Source organism: Schistocerca serialis, chromosome 6, assembly GCF_023864345.2.
Source record: "Schistocerca serialis cubense isolate TAMUIC-IGC-003099 chromosome 6, iqSchSeri2.2, whole genome shotgun sequence".
Classification (NCBI taxonomy): Eukaryota; Metazoa; Arthropoda; class Insecta; order Orthoptera; family Acrididae; genus Schistocerca; species Schistocerca serialis.
The window spans coordinates 170,997,533-171,016,758 of record NC_064643.1 but is presented as its reverse complement, the minus strand read 5'-3'; the positions used below and the strand labels follow the sequence as shown (position 1 = coordinate 171,016,758).

Here is a 19,226-nt window from a genome sequence, read left to right as displayed (position 1 = left end):
ACACACACACACACACACACACACACACACACACACAAATGGTTATTAGTAGAGAAATAATATTCCTTATCCTGTTTATTACTAATCCTATGTATTAACTACTTTAGGTGCCCATCCATGTACAGCATTTGGTGATTTCTTCGCTAGATCGCCAGCACCTTATGCTTATTTACTGTCACATCTCAGCTTCCTCCTCCTGTTCTTCCTAATTGTCACTGTTTTCGCCGTCACTGTGGGTATCGCTGTCCACCCTCTGGAGTTTGTTGTTACGGTCCACATAGGCATGTCTGTTATGTCGTGTCCGCATGTACTCTTCGTGTGTTGTTTTTGAAATACTGTTTGTCAGTGCGTTTAATAGTGCCCATTGTTTTTCGTCTCTTATTGCTGTGTATATATCAATGTCTGTATCTGTGTAGTCTAAGTGTAGTGTATGTCTATTGTTCGCGTATTCCCCGCAGAAAATGACAGTGTGTTCTGGGGAACCTTCTTCCCCACATGTGCATGTAGGTGTCTGCCTCAGACAGATAAAAATAATTCTTCGGTTAACAAGTTTGTTCGTGTGGCCATCCTCCGCAGCAAGCATATAAATACTTGTTTTGTAAATAAAAGCCGGCCGCTGTGGCCGAGCTGTTCTAGGCGCTTCAGTCCAGAACCGCGCTGCTGCTACGGTCGCAGGTTATGTGTGATGTCCTTAGGTTAGTCAGGTTTCGGTAGTTTTAAGTCTAGGGGACTGATGACCTCAGATGTTAACCCCCATAGTGCTTAGAGCCATTTGAACCATACTCTGTCGAGCCACCTCTGGGCGCCTCCAGAGGTTCCCACAATAACCGCGACCTATTCTTATTCATTAGAACAAATAGTTGGGGCGTCTGCATCTTCGCAGTGGGTCCTCTAGATAAAATTACTCGCTAGTCACGCAGATGAATCTTCGCGATTACAGGCCTATCTCCCGCGCGCTGAACCTTGACTTGGGAACACGGAGCAGAGATAAAAAGGCAGCGTGCCGCCAACACCAAACAGCGACTTCCGCGGTGCTTTTAGCACAAAGGAAGACGTTGCAGACCACCACGGGGCAGTCTAAGTACTGAAGGAACCTGTGTTTGAAACAAATGTAAGCCGGGAACAGGTATACAGGGTGGTCCATTGATCGTCACCGGGCCAAATATCTCACGAAAAAACTACAAAGAACGAAACTTGTCTAGCCTGAAGTGGGAAACCAGATGGCGCTGTGTTTGGCCCGCTAGATGGCGCTGCTATAGGGCAAACGGAACCCCCATTTTTTATTACATATTCGTGTAGTACGTAAGTACGTAAGAAATATGAATGTTTTAGTTGGACCACTTTTCTCGCTTTGTGATAGATGGACCTATAATAGTTACAAACATACGGCTCACAATTTTAGACGAACAGTTGGTAACAGGTAGGTTTTTTAAAATTAAAATACAGAACGTAGGTACGTTTGGACATTTTATTTCGGTTGTTCCAATGTGATACATGTACTTTTGGGAACTTATCATTACTGAGAACGCATGCTGTTACAGCGTGATTACCTGTAAATACCACATTAATGCAATAAATACTCAAAATGATGTCTGTCAACCTCAATGCATTTGGCAACACGTGTAACGACATTCCTCTCAACAGCGAGTAGTTCGCCTTCCGTAAAGTTCGCACATGCACTGACAATGCGCTGTCGCATGTTGTCAGGCGTTGTCGGTGGATCACGGTAGCAAATATCCTTCGACTTTCCCCACAGAAAGAAATCCGGGGATGTCAGATCCGGCGAACGTGCGGGCCATGGTATGGTGCTTCGACGACCAATCCACCTGTCATGAAATATGCTGTTTCAATACCACTTCAACCGCAGGCGATCTATGTGCCGGACATCTATCATGTTGGAAGTACATCGTCATTCTGTCATGCAGTGAAACATCTTGTAGTAACATCGGTAAAACATTACGTAGAAAATCAGCATACATTGCACCATTTAGATTGCCATAGATAAAATGGGGGCCAATTATCCTTCCTCCCATAATGCCGCACCATACATTAACCCGCCAAGGTCGCTGATGTTCCACTTGTCGCAGGCATCGTGGATTTTCTGTTGTCCAGTAGTGCATATTATGCCGGTTCACGTTACCGCTGTTGGTGAATGATGCTTCGTCACTAAATAGAACGCGTGCAAAAAATCTGTCATCGTCCCGTAATTTCTCTTGTGCCCAGTGGCAGAACTGTACACGACGTTCAGAGTCGTCGCCATGCAATTCCTGGTGCATAGAAATATGGTACGGGTGCAATCGATGTTGATGTAGCATTCTCAACACCGACGTTTTTGAGATTCCCGATTCTCGCGCAATTTGTCTGCTACTGATTAGCCGCGACAGCAGCTAGAACACCTACTTGGGCATTATCATTTGTTGCAGGTCGTGGTTGGCGTTTCACATGAGGCTGAACACTTCCTGTTTCCTTAAATTACGTAACTATCGAACGGTCCGGAAACTTGGACGATGTCGCCCAGCATACCGAGCAGCATACATAGCACAAGCCCGTTGGGCATTTTGATCACAATAGCCATACATAACACGATATCGACCTTTTCCGCAATTGGTAAATGGTCCATTTTAACACGGGTAATGTATCACGAAGCAAATACTGTCCGCACTGGCGGAATGTTACGTGATACGACGTGCTTATACGTTTGTGACTATTACAGCGCACATCTATCACAAAGCGAAAAAAGTGGTCTAACTGAAACATTCATATTTCTTTACGTACTACACGAATATGTAATAAAAAATGTGGGTTCCTGTTTTAAAAAACGCGGTTGATAACCGTTTGACCTATGGCAGCGGCATCTAGCGGGCCAACCATAGCGCCATCTGGTTTCCCCCTTCAAACTAGACGAGTTTCGTTCTTTGTAGTTTTTCCGCTTCATGTTTATTTCGTGAGATATTTGGTCCGGTCACTATCAATGGACCACGCTGTATAACAGATCCTTTCATGGGAGTATTTGGTGCAGTCAGTACTAGCAACACGTGACATGTGTGGGTGAAAGCATGTGAGTAGAGTTGACATCGAGGCGTACTGCCAAATCTCCCCACCGTGGTCCTGAAGAGACAGCCTTCCTCACACGGACGTGTTTCTCATCGTGAAGAATGCCTATCGTGGTTTGCAACGGGGTTGGTGCACTCCCAGAAATGAACTGCTTCATCACACGGAACGTAACGTGCTGCTCACCGTGATTTGCGACCGCAGCGCAGTCTAGCGGCAGTTGTCGGTTGCACAGGGTCTTTCTAAAATCACTTACCATTTTCCACTTTAGCACTTTTTTACGGACTGTAAACAACATGAACATATGTTGAGACATTTCTTGATAGCCGGCCGCGGCGGCCGAGCATTTCTAGGCGCTTCAGTCCGGAACCGCGCTGCTGCTACGGTCGCAGGTTCGAATCTTGCCTTGGGCATGGATGTGTGTGATGTCCTTAGGTTAGTTACGTTTAAGTAGTTCTAAGTTCTAGGAGACCGATGACCTCAGATGTTAAGTCCCATACTGCTTAGAGCAATTTGCACATTTCTTGACACAAACTTAAATCATTTCAATGAAACACTATTTCTAACATTGCTGGCGTTATTTGTTCCACACCTGCGAAACTGCGGTTTTTCAATTGCTGAAGTTTACTGTTTTTCACTTGATATCCATTGGAGGTGATAAATCCCCAGATGAAAACGCCCACTGTGGGTAAATAGGGCGAGCGGGCAGTCCAGAGTGTGTACGATGCTCGGCCAATCCATTTCCCGGGAAAAGTGGCATTCACCTAGTTCCGGATGCGATCGGTCAGCAAAAACAGCTGTTCTTTCATATATTGTGTATATTCTTTTATATTACCTGAAAAAATAAAAAAAATAAACTCCAAGACAGAAATGATAAGGAACTTGATATTCACCCTGCATTTTGTCAGCAAACTAGAGATGGGTCGTTCGCGAACTAACGGGTCCAAAGGAGCGGTTCACCAAGATGAACTGAACGAGCGAGGAACGAATTCTAAGGAACGGCCGTTCACAGTTCACTTCGGTCGCGGCTTCCTACATACAGTTCCCGGGAACGGGAAACGGTAGGCCTCGTTCCCGCAATGGCACGTCAGCCGGTCTCATTGCAGACTCGGTCCTGTTCCCGTCTGTCTCGGTCTCGCTCTGTCGGACTCGTCCTTCGCGTGGCCACACGTCGGAGTTCCACTGCCGACTGCTCCTACTTTGTTCAGTATCGAGTTGTTGTTCGTGTCGTTCACTGCGCACGCCCATTCTAGATCTGTTTCAAACCTTTTCAGAACTCCTAACTTCTGGTTCTTTTCGTATTTTATTTAGCGTCCACGACAGGTAATTAAAATGTACGAGGGCGGTTCAGAAAGTAACCTCCGATTGGTCACAGTGCGGGTTGTGGGGGGAGTAGCGACGCCATCTGTGCGTTCACGCACTCAACAGGTCAGTCGGCATCAAGCCATGGTCGAGTGAACGTCGTACCTGCGCTAGTTTAGTTTTTGTGGCAGTTTGAAATGTGTGCTGCAATAGAAAACCCCGCCAAATGTGAAGTGCGTGCTGTCATAAGGTTTTTTACAGCCAAAGGATATTCTGCAGCAGCTATTCATCGTGAGCTTTGTGCCGTGTACGGACCAAGAGTTATGAGTGAAGGAGTTGTCCGTGAATGGGTACGTTTATTTAAAAGTGGACGAGAAAACGTTCATGATGAAGAGAGGAGTGGTAGACCATCATTGGTGACTGACGAACTCGTTCAGACAGTTGATGCAAAAGTTCGTGAAAATCGACGTTTCTCAATGTCGGAGTTGTCTACTGGTTTTCCACAGATTTCTAAGACTCTCTTGTACGAGATAGCGACAGCAAGATTGGGTTACCGTAAGTTCTGTGCACGATGGGTGCCCAAAATTCTTACAGGCCACCACAAAACTCAAAGAATGGCCTCTGCATTAGACTTTCTGTCACGTTATGAGGACGAAGGAGAACCATTGTTAAACAGAATCGTGACCGGTGACGAAACCTGGATTAAGTACGTGAACCCTGACACAAAAGAACAATCAAAGATGTGGGCACATTCAAATTCGCCTACCAAACCAAGAAAAGCCTCGCAAGATTTTTCTGCCAGAAAACTGATGGCAACGGTGTTTTGGGATGCCAAAGGGGTGTTGTTGGTTGAATTCATGGAACGTGGTACGACCATTAATCAAGACGTGTACTGTGAAACAATAAAAAAGTTACGACGGGCTATACAGAACAAACGCCGTGGTATGCTGACTTCCGGTATCGTTTTTTTGCACGATAACGCCCGTCCTCACTCTGCTCGCAGAACAACGGCCCTTCTTGAGTCCTTCAAGTGGGACGTTATCAACCATCCACCTTACAGCCCAGACCTGGCGCCAAGTGATTATCACCTCTTCATGCATTTGAAGAAATGGCTCGGGTCACAGCGGTTTGATGACGACGAAGAGCTCAAAGATGCGGTCACAGGCTGGCTCCAAGCACAAGCGGGTGATTTTTATGCAGAAGGAATTTCAAAGCTTGTGAAGAGATACGATAAGTGCCTCAATCGCTATGGAGACTATGTAGAAAAATAGTGCAAAGATGTAGTTGTAAGATGTATATATTAAAATATTTTTATTTAACTTGGTGTATTTTTTTAAATCAACCGGAGGTTACTTTCTGAACGGCCCTCGTATTTTATAATTACGTAAATTACATAAAAAGTACGTGGTATGTAAGACACACACCTTTTCAGGTAACAAAACGGCGTATCAGCTTACTTCACTATTCGGTAAACAGCAGAAGAAATACTCGCAAAGAGCCAAAAAATTTTTTGTTATTAGACGTGCAAAGGAAGTCGGCACGGCACACACGAGTGGCCATTTTCCGTCTTTTTTTTTTGGTCCAAGGTAAAATAGCATGTTCATTGTTATGGAAGGCAGACCAACTTACAACCGAATCAATCTCGCACTTCGTAATCGAGTGTCTGGTGTCACATTTTGTAAAGAGAATGTGTTAACTCCAACAATATTATTTCAGTGGTACGGGGCGGCGCACGAAAAATCGGCCCCGAGTACTAGATTGCTCATTGTCGCTTACCAGTCGTCATCTTTGTTTCGAAGTTGTTTGCATTAGCTTATTTATTATTTCTTCACTGCCTAATTATTACACGTTTATCTATTCTACTCGTAGCGGTCAACAAATCGTGCACAATTGGCGAGCAGTCTGTACTCGGGGCCGGTTTTTCGTGCGCCACCTTATATTATTTCACTGCGATCAGCCACATAACGCTACAGTTCGCTAATCGGGATGCTTTGCAGAATCACGAATATTACAAGTGTGTGAGAATTCTATTATGAGTATGAACTCTGTACAAACGAGATGTTTTGCAGAATCACGAAAATTGCAAGTTGGTTGGTTGGTTTGGGGAAGGAGACCAGACAGCGTGGTCATCGGTCTCATCGGATTAGGGAAGGATGGGGAAGGAAGTCGGCCGTGCCCTTTCAGAGGAACCATCCCGGCATTTGCCTGGAGTGATTTAGGGAAATCACGGAAAACCTATATCAGGATGGCCGGACGCGGGATTGAACCGTCGTCCTCCCGAATGCGAGTCCAGTGTCTAACCACTGCGCCACCCCGCTCGGTAAAATTGCAAGTGTGTGAGAATTCTTTTATGAATAACTCTGTACTCCAGGGGGGAGGCTAGTGCCCTCTCTTGGCGCCCTCCATCTTCAGTCACCCCTGGTACTAATTTTCAGTTTTTCCTAAGAACTATATACCAAGCGCAGTGAACGGTGAACGAATAAAAATGAACGGTTCCCAAAGAAGAGCGATCACCAGTGAACTAGTTCCCAAGGGTGAACGACTTTGCCCATCTCTACAACAAACCCGTCTAGACCTGCTAAATATATTCCTTCATTTACAACGTGATTTCGGCTAATGCCTTGGTCAGATCTGTAATTAATGCTAAAAGAAATTAAGAATAATGGCCGAATGCGCCAACCTCGGTCGAAAAGCAGTATAACTAAGGTCCGGCGATCACGATTGAGAGTAAACCGCATTTAAAATGCATCTGCGGTGCACCCACGTTAATCGCCGGGCAGCAAACCGTCGTCAGCCCCTGTGCGTTTGACCGTGTGTTGCAATGGAAGGCGGCCTGGAGATGCGGAAAGATGTTAATACAGAAGTGAATTTGCACATGGCAGCATATAGGCCTATACTTAAGTTTTCTAGACAATCGCTCGTGAGTGACATCATTGTCACATTCTCTCACCGTCGTCAACAAGCAGAAATGTGGCTGTACCTCGCTACTAATCCGTTGGTTTATCTTCGGCAAAATGGGAAACACCAAATGTTTCGAAGTACGAAGTACGAAACGGAATCTCGATTTTGTCGATGCCAATACATCAGTTCTCCGGAATTAAAAATTTGGCGGCTGCAGTATAAAAGAAGAATTGAACAGCCTCTCGTCTCGGCCATTATTTTTTTCATTTTTTTCCGTTCAGTTCGAACGCCTACGTCATTTACATGTAAAATTCATCAGATATATGCTAATTAACACATTTAATAGTCATTTGCATGAAAAATACACTTCTTATTTCTAACTATGCACTGCAAACAAGAATCCAGTTTTGATTTTTAAAAAAGTTCTTAACTATCTACTTTTTTTTATAAAAGATTGCTAATCAAGACTGTATAATTAAAAATAAATATTAATTTTTTCTATCTTTTTGTGTTTTACGCTTCAATTCAGTGCTCATAGAACATTCACCTTTGTTTAAAAATTTAAATCCACGTGGAGTCGAACGCGTATCATGTCGTTTCTGGAAACTTAGAATCTACTCTGTAGGAATCAACATGGATTCCGGAGACAGCTTTATTTGTTCATGAGATCCAGAAAATATTAGATACAGGCTCCCAGGTAGATGCTATTTTCCTTGACTTCCGCACTGTCGCCTGATAAACAAAGTAAGAGCCTACGGAATATCAGACCAGCTGTGTGGCTGGATTGACGAGTTTTTAGCAAACAGAACACAGCATGTTGTTCTCAATGGAGAGCCGTCTACAGACGTTAAAGTAACATCTGGTGTGCCACAGGGGAGTGTTATGGGATCATTGCTTTTCACAATATGTATATATGACCTAGTAGATAGTGTCGGAAGTTCCATGCGGCTTTTCGCGGATGATGCTGTAGTATACAGAGAAGTTGCAGCATTAGAAAATTGTAGCGAAATGCAGGAAGATCTGCAGCGGATAGGCACTTGGTGCAGGGAGTGGCAACTGACCCTTAACATAGACAAATGTAATGTATTGCGAATACATAGAAAGAAGGATCCTTTATTGTGTGATTATATGATAGCGGAACAAACACTGGTAGCAGTTACTTCTGTAAAATATCTGGGAGTAGGTTTGCGGAACGATCTGAAGTGGATTAATCATATAAAATTAATGGTTGGTAAGGCGGCAGCCAGGCTGAGATTCATTGGGAGAGTCCTTAGAAAATGTAGTCCATGAACAAAGGAGGTGGCTTACAAAACACTCGTTCGACCTATACTTGAGTACTGCTCATCAGTGTGGGATCCGTACCAGATCGGGTTGACGGAGAAGATAGAGAGGATCCAAAGAAGAGCGGCGCGATTCGTCACAGGGTTATTTGGTAAGCGTGATAGCGTTACGGAGATGTTTAGCAAGCTCAAGTGGCAGACTCTGCAAGAGAGGCGCTCTGCATCGCGGTGTAGCTTGCTGTCCAGGTTTCGAGATGGTGCGTTTCTGGATGAGGTATGTAATATATTGCTTCCCCCTACTTATACCTCCCGAGGAGATCACGAATGTAATATTAGAGAGATTCGAACGCGCACGGAGGCTTTGCGGTAGTCGTTCTTCCTGCGAACCATACGCGACTGGAATAGGAAAGGGAGGTAATGACAGTGGCACGTAAGGTGCCCTCCGCCACATACCGTTGGGTGGCTTGCGGAGTATAAATGTAGATGTAGACTCCCCCACAGAGAGAGAAAGTACTCTACCATGGAGCCAGAGCGCGTATCGATAACAAATTATTTCATTTTAGCGTATTAAATGTGGACGGAAAACTTAGAAGTCGATTTTCTTGAGAATTTTTGAGAGTTCCATCGAACTGCTTTGGGAGAGGTGTGTATGTGAGCCGGCCGGAGTGGCCGAGCGGTTAAAGGCGCTACAGTCTGAAACCGCACGACCGCTACGGTCGCAGGTTCGAATCCTGCCTCGGGCATGGATGTGTGTGATGTCCTTAGGTTAATTAGGTTTAAGTAGTTCTAAGTTCTAGGGGACTTACGACCACAGCAGTTGAGTCCCATAGTGCTCAGAGCCATTTGAACCATTTGTGTATGTGAGTTTTGAACTTCACGTACCATAAATATGAAAATCACAAAATTCCATTTGCCGTGTTGTCCCATTGGTAGAGGTAAAACAGGCAATGTTGTCACCTGTGGAAGCACAATTTAATTCGACTCCTGGTAACATTGATTCATAAATTAATAAACTTTCTGGATTCCTCTTGAAGTACAGGGTACAGTGTACGATGTCTTGGGTCTGTCTCAGTACATTGAAACGCGCCGCCATCTTAACATCGTACACAAATAAAACCCTTGTCATTATAGAAGATCGGACGTGAGCCTCTGTCGAATTTAACAGCTGTCAACTCCCTCGTTTATCTCTGATCGATGTCGGTGCACCAGAATTTTGCATTGAACAGGGTTAAATGACAACTTTATCGCAGTTCACTTTTAATCGAAGTTGGTGCACTCTGCCGTAAGTGTTGTTTGTTATGCGTTACTAGAATAAAAATGAAGGAAAAACACTGTTTTTAAAAATGGTTCAGATGGCTCTGAGCAGTATGAGACTTAAAATCTGAGGTCATCAGTCCCTTAGAAATTAGAACTACTTAAACCTAACTAACCTAAGGACATCACACACATCCATGCCCGGGGTAGGATTCGAACCTGCGACCGTAGTTCAAATGGTTGAAATGGCTCTGAACGCTATGGGACTTAACATCTGAGGTCATCAGTCCCCTAGACCTTAGAACTACTTAAAAGCAACTAACCTAAGGACATCACACACATCATGCCTGAAGCAGGATTCGAACCTGCGGCGGTAGCGGTAACCCGGTTCCAGACTGAAGCGCCTAGAACCGCTCGGTCACACCGACCGGCGCGACCGTAGTGGTCGCGCAGTCCCGGACTGAAGCGCCTAGAATCGCTCGGCCACTCCGGCCGGCAGCTGTTTCTAAGTTCACTCACCAAAACAGAAATGTGTAGAGTGATAAAACAGTACCTTGTGGGGCGAACTTTTAGTTCATGGGGCCATAATTCTTATGTACAAGACATACCTAATTGTAAGAGAGAATACAACTTTTATAACACAACAGCGTGTTAAGACAAAATGTATACATGATATTTCACAGTTCCCATTGCGGACATCAAATCAAAAATGTTCACATGTGTGTGGAATCTTATGGGACTTAACTGCTAAGGTCATCAGTCCCTAAGCTTACACACTACTTAACCTAAATTACCCTAAGGACAAACACACACACCCATGTCCGAGGGAGGACTCGAACCTCCGCCGGGACCAGCCGCACAGTCCATGACTACAGCGCCTCAGACCGCTCGGCTAATCCCGCGCGGGATTGCTGACATGTAGAAAAGCTTTGATGAGGAACAAATGCCCGGGAATTGAAGAACGGATCACTTACTAATCTGCGTGCTCCACAGCAGACCATATTTCGAATGCTCGTCGTCGGGTTCTCTTCAAACGTGTCCCTCATAGTCCAAAGTGCGGCGCGTCCGTGGAGCACCGCGTTCAACCCTCCTAGCTATGAACGCAGCCGTTGTTGCAGCCGGACGTAAATCGTGATGTCATAATTACACTTCTCAGTGTGTGAGCGTACCGTGAAGCGTGAAATAATTCCCTTCCCAATTAATCATAAATATGGAAATTAATGCTTTCTTCAAATGTGAATGTTGCAAATTATCTTTCAATTATCTTTTCCTGCAAGCTCAACGCTAATCGAGTGTATCTGATACTCGTGGGTGAGACAAGTGATTAAATTAATAAACTCTTTAGATAAATTCAGTGCTTAGCTTTTATCAGCGATCTCTGAACAAAAGTGGCCTTTGTCTTGAGGTGCGTCGGGCTTGAAATGAGAACTGAAAACACTGCGTTGATTCGAATTACCAATTCATTTCCCGTGAATGGCTTGGCTGGTCGTTAGCTGCATACATTTCAAATAATGTCTCAGTTTACATCACAACAACCGCTCACATTATCAAAAAGGTCCACGATTTTTCGCTGAACAGTTGTGTCGCGTCTTCTGGAGGAGGGAAATTCTGCAGTTAAACAGGAAGCGGCCGTGACACAACTTGTAGTTAACGCTTCATGGTGACACACTTAACTTGCAGTGTAGAAGCTAGCCCACGTGTAGGCAGGACAGTAGTGGAATATTTGTGAACACAAAACACGGTATACTGTCCTAGGCATTAACAGTCCTTGCCCGGTTGCGGGCTTTCAAATAACTACGCACCCTCAGACTCAGAGTTGCAATATTAACAGTTTTTGCTGGTTTCGTTGTCTAGGAGCTGGTATACGTAGTTGCCGCATTACAGGCCAAATACTGCTGAGTCTACAGTATACGATAAGAATACACACATCGACAGGTCGAAGGTTTCTATCACTCGGCAATTGCGAATTATGAAAGTAACATATTAATTTACAAATAAAAGATTGCAATTAAATAAAATCTGCAGGTACTATCTTAACGACTATAATTGATGAGTACGATTGTAGAAGTACTTATGAGAATGCGGTATATTTCTGCAAAACACTTATTGGTGTCGATGGTCCAGCAATTAAATAAAATGTAGGTTAAATAACAGCGAAACAATAGATTCCCACTTCACGTAACTACACTACTGGCCATTAAAATTGCCACACCACGAAGACGACGTGCTACAAACGCGAAATTCAACCGACAGGAAGAAGATGCTGTGATATGCAAATGATTAGCTTTTGAGAGCATTCACACAAGGTTGGCGCCGGTGGCGACACCTACAACGTGCTGACCTGAGGAAAGTTTTCAACCGATTTCTCGTACACAAACAGCAGTTGACCGACGTTGCCTGGTGAAACGTTGTTGTGATGCCTCGTGTAAGGAGGAGAAATGCGTACCATCACGTTGCCGACTTTGATAAAGGTCGGATTGTAGTCTATCGCGGTTGCGGTTTATCGTATCGCGACATTGGTGCTCGCGTTGGTCGAGATCCAATGACGTCATTTTTTCGAATGAATCCAGGTTCTGTTTACAGCATCACGACGGTCGCATCCGTGTTTGGCGACATCGCGGTGAACGCACATTGGAAGCGTGTATTCGTCATCGCCATACTGGCGTATCACCCGGCGTTATGGTATGGGTCACCTCTTGTTCGCATTGACGGCACTTTGAACAGTGGACGTTACATTTCAGATGTGTTACGACCCGTGGCTTTACCCTTCATTCGATCCCTGCGAAACCCTACGTTTCAGCAGGATAATGCACGACCACATGTTGCAGGTCCTGTCCGAGCCTTTCTAGATACAGAAAATGTTGGACTGCTGCCCCAGCCAGCACATTCTCCAGATCTCTCACCAACTGAAAACGTCTGGTCAATGGTGGCCGAGCAACTGGCTCGTCACAATACGCCAGTCACTACTCTTGATGAACTGTGGTATCGTGTTGAAGCTGCATGGGCAGCTGTTCCTGTACACGCCATCCAAACTCTGTTTGACTCAATGGCCAGGCGTATCAAGGCCGTCATTACGGCCAGAGGTGGTTGTTCTGGGTACTGATTTCTCAGGATCTACGCACCCAAATTGCGTGAAAATGTAATCACATGTCAGTTCTAGTACAATATATTTGTCTAACGAATACCCGTTTATCATCTGCATTTCTTCTTGGTGTAGCAATTTTAATGGCCAGTAGTGTAGTTATGGACACCAACTTAGCTCGCGAGATATTCACTTCCAATCGCGTACTACGTCTTCACTGTAGAAACCATGGAAATTTCAGAAGTTTACAAGTCGGCACTCCGAAGTATTTCTATCTCTCGCGACCACGCGCAAACCGCTTCACTCTCCCTGTCTTTCCTGCGACTCCCGTTGCGACTCCCGTCCGTCGCGCCGTCGGGTCCAGCACTTCCGTGTCCTGTCCCGTACTGCCCTGAAATCCCTTCCATTCACTTCGGTAGTCGCCTCCCTTAGTAACGATTGGCTAGAGCGCTCCCTTCACGTCTCTAAGCTAACGTACACTCACAAACATAAACACTTTCGAAATACTGGATTCACATTTTAATAACTTGAAATTAAATAAATATTCCTACGACTGGACCATAAACACGCTCTAACACACATTATTAGATACATAAACAAATTAAACATACATATATCAAAGGAACTGCTAGAAAAAGTAGGCCAGTAGTCTAATGTCTCTGTGCTTTCTAAAACACAGTAAATATTTGACCAATTTCGTCATGAATAGTATGTAGAAACAAAGACATAGACGAATAAATTTATTTATAAGCATGCTACTACCGTTTTTTCGTGTAACTATGGAGTACTTATGGCCTGACGCGATCGATAGTAATCGGCCACTTTGATCTCCAATAACTCATGTACTATTCAAGTTACATGCCTGTAATTCATACCAATTTAGGTGTACACTAATAGCTTTCTAAAGACACGTAGATCGCCGAAATCGGATGAACCGTTTAGATTTTGGAAATTTGTTGCTAGGTGTTACTTGTATAATTTACAGTCAAATACTAAACTTTAAACTGATAAAGATATTGAAAATCTGATTACACCATCAGAATCGTCGTGCAAATAATGGTAATGTACGAGTTTCCTTTTGAGGTATCATGATTCATCTGGCTATTATTAATTTCTATACGGTGAAATGTCTGCCGTTAAGGTTTCACAAAGTCCGCCATCTTCGGCGCTCTCGGCATACAAGTCTCTTTCATCGACACAACATCGTCGTCGTCACAGCGGAATTCTCGGCCACGCGGCTGGACCATGCCCTGGGGCTACCCCTCTCGTACGGCTAACGTTCGGCACCACACGTTTGTTGCCGGGCCCCGGCTGGCCGATCTGCCGCCCCAACTCCGAACGTATAATATCTCCAGGGCGCCACAGCTCGCCCGTTACCTCTCACGGTACACGTCGACACACCCACTCTGCAGTAGGCTTCACAGACCATGACGAACTCCACTGAGCACGGTCTGCCACAAATTTCTGCAAACTGAAAAGCGTATGTAGACAATGACCCATAGCGGTGATGCTGTGAAGCTTCCTGGAGACGTTAGCTACAGCATTTGCCGTAGTTTAACCACTGTGGCTGGCCTCAGACGAGCCTAATACACTGTGCAGCGCAATTAAAGGATAACTTTTTCGATACCCCATAGTTACTTTCCATTGCAACGTAAGTTTTGAGTGCTATTGACAAGCGATTTCAAATTGGTTCCGTATTTCTAGATTTCCGAAAGGCTTTTGACACTTTACTACACAAGCGGCTTGTAGTGAAATTGCGTGCTTATGGAATGTCTTCTCAGTTATGTGACTAGATTAGTGATTTCCTGTCAGAGAGGTCATAGTTAGTAGTAGCTGACAGAAAGTCATGCGGTAAAACAGAAGAGATTTCTGAAGTTCCCCATAGTAGGGTCATAGTCCCTCTGCTGTTCCTTATCTATATAAACAATTTAGGTGTCAATCTGAGCAGCCGTCTTAGGTTGTTTGAACATGAAATTGTCGTATATCGACTAGTAAAGTCATTAGAAGATCAAAACAAATTGAAAAACGATTTAGAAAGCTATCTGTGTGTGGTGCAAAAATTAGCTGTTGACCCTAAATAAGGACACGTGTGAGGTCATCCACATGGGTGCTAAAAAAACTCTCTCTCCTCCCGAACAGGCCATGAAGGCCCAACGGACCGACCGGCCGCCGTGTCATCCTCAGACCACAGGCGTCACCTCATGCGAATATGGAGGGGCATGTGGTCAGCACACCACTCTCCCGGCCGTATGTCAGTTTCCGAGACCGGAGCCGCTACTTCTCAATCAAGCAGCACCTCTGTTTGCCTCAGAAGGGCCGAGTGCACCCCGCTTGCCAACAAAGCTCGGCCGACCGGATGGTCACCCATCCAAGTGCTAGCCCAGCCCAACAGCGCTTAACTTCGGTGAGCTGACGGGAACCGGTGTTACCACTGCGGCAAGGCCGGTGGCCTGAGTGCTAAAAGGAATCCGTTAAACTTCGGTTACAGGACAAATCAGTCAAATCTAAAGACCGTAAATTCAACTAAATACCTAGGAATTACAATTACAAACAATTTACATTGGAAGGAACACATAGAAAATGTTGTGAGCAAGGCTAACCAAAGATTACGTTTTATTAGCAGGACACTTAGAAAATGTAACAGATCTACTAAAGAGACTGCCTACATTACGGTTGTCCGTTCTCTTTTAGAATACTGCTGCGCGGTGTGGGATCCTTACCAGATAAGACTGACGGAGCACAACGCGAAATAGGGGACAGTGTGTCACTGAAATGATACAGGATTTGTGATGGACATCATTAAAACAAAGGCGTTCTCATTGTGGCGGAATCTTTTCACGAAATTTCGATCAACAACTAAACCTCCGAACGCAAAAATGTTTTGTTGACACTGACCTACTTAGGGAGAAACGATTATCTTAACAAAATAAGAGAAATCAGAACTCGCACGGAAAGATAGAGGTGTTCACGTTTTCAAAACACGTGACGTCACGCCGCGGCGCGGGGGCGCGCGGACACGGAATTTAGCGGCAGTCAGTAGCGAGCCAGTGTGTGTGTTGGACCTTCCATCAAGCTACGGACCCCCTTGAAGATGTCTCCCGCAGATGGAGACGAAACGTTGGGAATCACCTCAGAATTCATCAACCGGCCACGGCATAACAGCCCGGATAATTATAATGTACATAACACTGTCAGTGCCACCAGCTCACGTTTGTTGAACAGTTTAAAAATGTACCTGCACAGAGAAAACCCGCGAGATACTTGTTGTTGCTTGCTACTAGGCATGTCAGAACAGAGATATGTTAAGTGGTTGCCTACCAGCAGGAGCATAGGACTCTCGTCACGGGTTTGCTCTGTAGAGGTATATTTTTAAACTGCACAACAAGCGTGGGCTGGGGTGTTGCCGAGCTGGGCGTTTAGAGGGAACAGTTTGGACTTTTATTCACGCATGTTTCAATACCGCACCCCTCAGTGATCACGTCACAGGAGGGCGCAAAACAGGAGGGCTGAAAAAGCGTGAGCATACTTTGTTGCTTCGGATCGCGTTCAAATTTCGTCGAATGGCTTTGAGTGGTCCCTTTTGGCTCCACGCTGTACACCAGACCAAAAACGGCCATCTCGCATTGCAATACAAAGCGGTGTGATTACGTCCAGTGAGGTTGCTGGCCCTCGATGTCTTTAGAGAAGGATTGAATCGTCTGCCGGGAACCAGCGGTGTCAAAGGTTGTTAAGAACGTGTTGCTGGTGCTCATCACACTGTGAACTGTCGTTTTCACCCGCAAAATGTGTGTGAACCAACGCCTCTAGCGAAGTGATGGATTCGTTGACATGCTTTATGTCATCCCGTGAGGGCTTCTAGTGTCGATATTCGGAGCGGTGGTGTCCCTGAAATGTTTTTCTCGGCCACACTTGCGAAAATCGCTGGGCGATCCGTTCTGTCCTCCGTCCCGAAGGCGTCAAGAGAAGGGGTGAAATGTGGGTAAGAGGGTGGCGCTGGGAAGAAGTGTGGTGGTATGTGGTGCCAATGTGACATTATAAATCCTTCTTACACCTTATATGAACTTCTGAGCTGTGGGTTTTCTTTCCGCATGGCGTCGACACGTTGCTGCTTGATGCGGTGGCGAGTGTGACATCGCAGGGCGCTACGCTTTTGAAGCATTAAAAAGGAAGCCAAATGTCTAACTTATACGTCGTAATGGGAAATGATTACGGCATTTCGAAAAAGTGATTCTTTAACTCTGTTGCGCAATGTACTTGCCTGGTAGTGCCAACCTTGGAACTCGCGATGCGAGTTAAAGATGACACCACATGAACTATACCGAACAGTCAAAGCGTAATACCACTGGAAAAAGGCGAAACTGATTGTAAAAAGCGCTGCAGTCTAGTGCACATTTTTAGAACAAAATACGTACGAACTGTCTGCAAAGATAGAACTAATCTCTGACTGTGTGTGTGTGTGTGTGTGTGTGTGTGTGTGTGTGTGTGTGTGTGTGTGTGTGTGTGCGCGCGCTACGAACTATACTCTGGAACGGACTACATAGGCGCGACTTTTAACCCGCGTACTGTTTATAATATGTGTGTGCCCACCAGATTATTCTAGAAACGCCCAGCTCGGCAACACCCCAGCCAACGCTTGTTGTGCAGTTTAAAAATATACCTCTACAGAGCAAACCCGTGACGAAAGTGTATGTTTTTATGAACAGAAAAATCTAAGGGCAAGAATACATACAAAATATATGTTAAATAATCGTAGTTACCAGAATACGACACGTCTAAAAGATTGTCTACATTGTGTAATTTTTTGATTTTGTATCAAATGCATTTATTTTTCGTGAAATTTACTACACTATCGTAATATAAAGGTGGCTATTTACCTAATGAACAGTACATTACAGTATGGAACAATTTAAATAAAATTTCAAGTTTTTGAAAGTACATATGCTATTTGTTATTACTTAAGCGACTTGAATGATGGCGAATTACAAATTCCATTTACTTTTCTCTATTTTAATGTTAAATTGGTAGGTCGACTATCTTTATGGGATCTCAAGTTCACGAGTAGTATGAGGTAAATATAATAGCTGAAAATGCTCCAATGTATAGCGAAGTTCCATAAAAACCATGTGTTGCATGTTTTAGAAACGTGGTATCGAATGATTCACTTTGTCTAACCGGCCTAAACCTCACTTTTTTACAAGCGAAAGGTCTGAAAGTGGTCGGAGCTTGAAACTTATTTTGTAGCCAAATGATGCGTTTCTGGACATGGATACGCATCAAAACTTTATCTACCAAGTCCCCTCTACAGTCCCGAGATGCTTGTAGTAGGCATTGTGGAACACTTTCTATAATACTAAAGTCTACGTGGCTGTTGAATAGCTATCAGTTTAAGGCAGATTTAATGAATAGTTGTCCTCCAATTCATGTAAACTCCACATGATCTTACCGCTACCATTTCAAAATGTAATTTTACGACTGTTCATTGTACCCATTGAAATCTCTCTCCCCCTCTAGCCGGCCGGAGTGGCCGTGCGGTTCTAGGCGCTACAGTTTGGAACCGCGAGACCACTACGGTCGCAGGTTCGAATCCTGCCTCGGGCATGGATGTGTGTGATGTCCTTAGATTAGTTAGGTTTAAGTAGTTCTAAGTTCTAGGGGACTGATGACCTCAGAAGTTGAGTCGCATAGTGCTCAGAGCCATTTGAACCATTTTTCTCCCCCTCTTTTCCTTATTTTGGTCTCAAAACCTCATTGCTATATTTGTTTTTGATTTGACCTAATATTTTTCGCAAGGTTTTTCATTCTGTCTTTTCCAAATTTTATGTTGCCATTTTTCTTTGAGATAAAAATAATGTTTCCAATCCAGAAAGCTTTCGTCATAATTTAGTGTCTTTAGAAAACAATTTTTGCGGTACAGATTTATCACTTTCGTGTATACTCTTTACATTTTTGAGCTTTGATTTTAACTGCTTTTTTCACTTTTTGTATTCATATTTTCACGCAAATATTTAAAGTTGTCTGTTTTCTTCATGTTCTGATACCGATTTTTTAAGTCTGCCTTTATTTGTCATGTTTTCTGTCTTTCAAACGACATTTGTAGACCTACGTTTTCAGCTATTTCCTTCAGAAGTTCTAATCTTTTCTTTGCATTCGCTTATGTTCCGTCTGTTATCAATTGATTGTCTGCAAATCCCAAACAATTTAATACTTTTTTCGATCTACCCAACTGAACCTAGTTAACTTTTTGATTGTCTTCTTCTATATTCCTTTCTCTAATAAGTTTTTTAAGCACACAAGTGAATAACAATGGTGACAAACTGTCTGCGTGTCTGACTCCTGATGCAGTTTCGAAGCGACTA

General features: G+C 44.3%; 1 protein-coding gene and 1 pseudogene across 1 annotated transcript in view; one reads left to right on the top strand and one right to left on the bottom strand.

Moving 5' to 3' along the window:
* LOC126484720 (proline-, glutamic acid- and leucine-rich protein 1-like) overlaps positions 1-19,226 on the top strand; it is a 193,608-nt gene that overhangs the window by 160,487 nt on the left and 13,895 nt on the right. The window lies entirely within an intron of this gene.
* On the bottom strand, positions 15,203-15,320 carry LOC126485671 (5S ribosomal RNA; annotated as a pseudogene).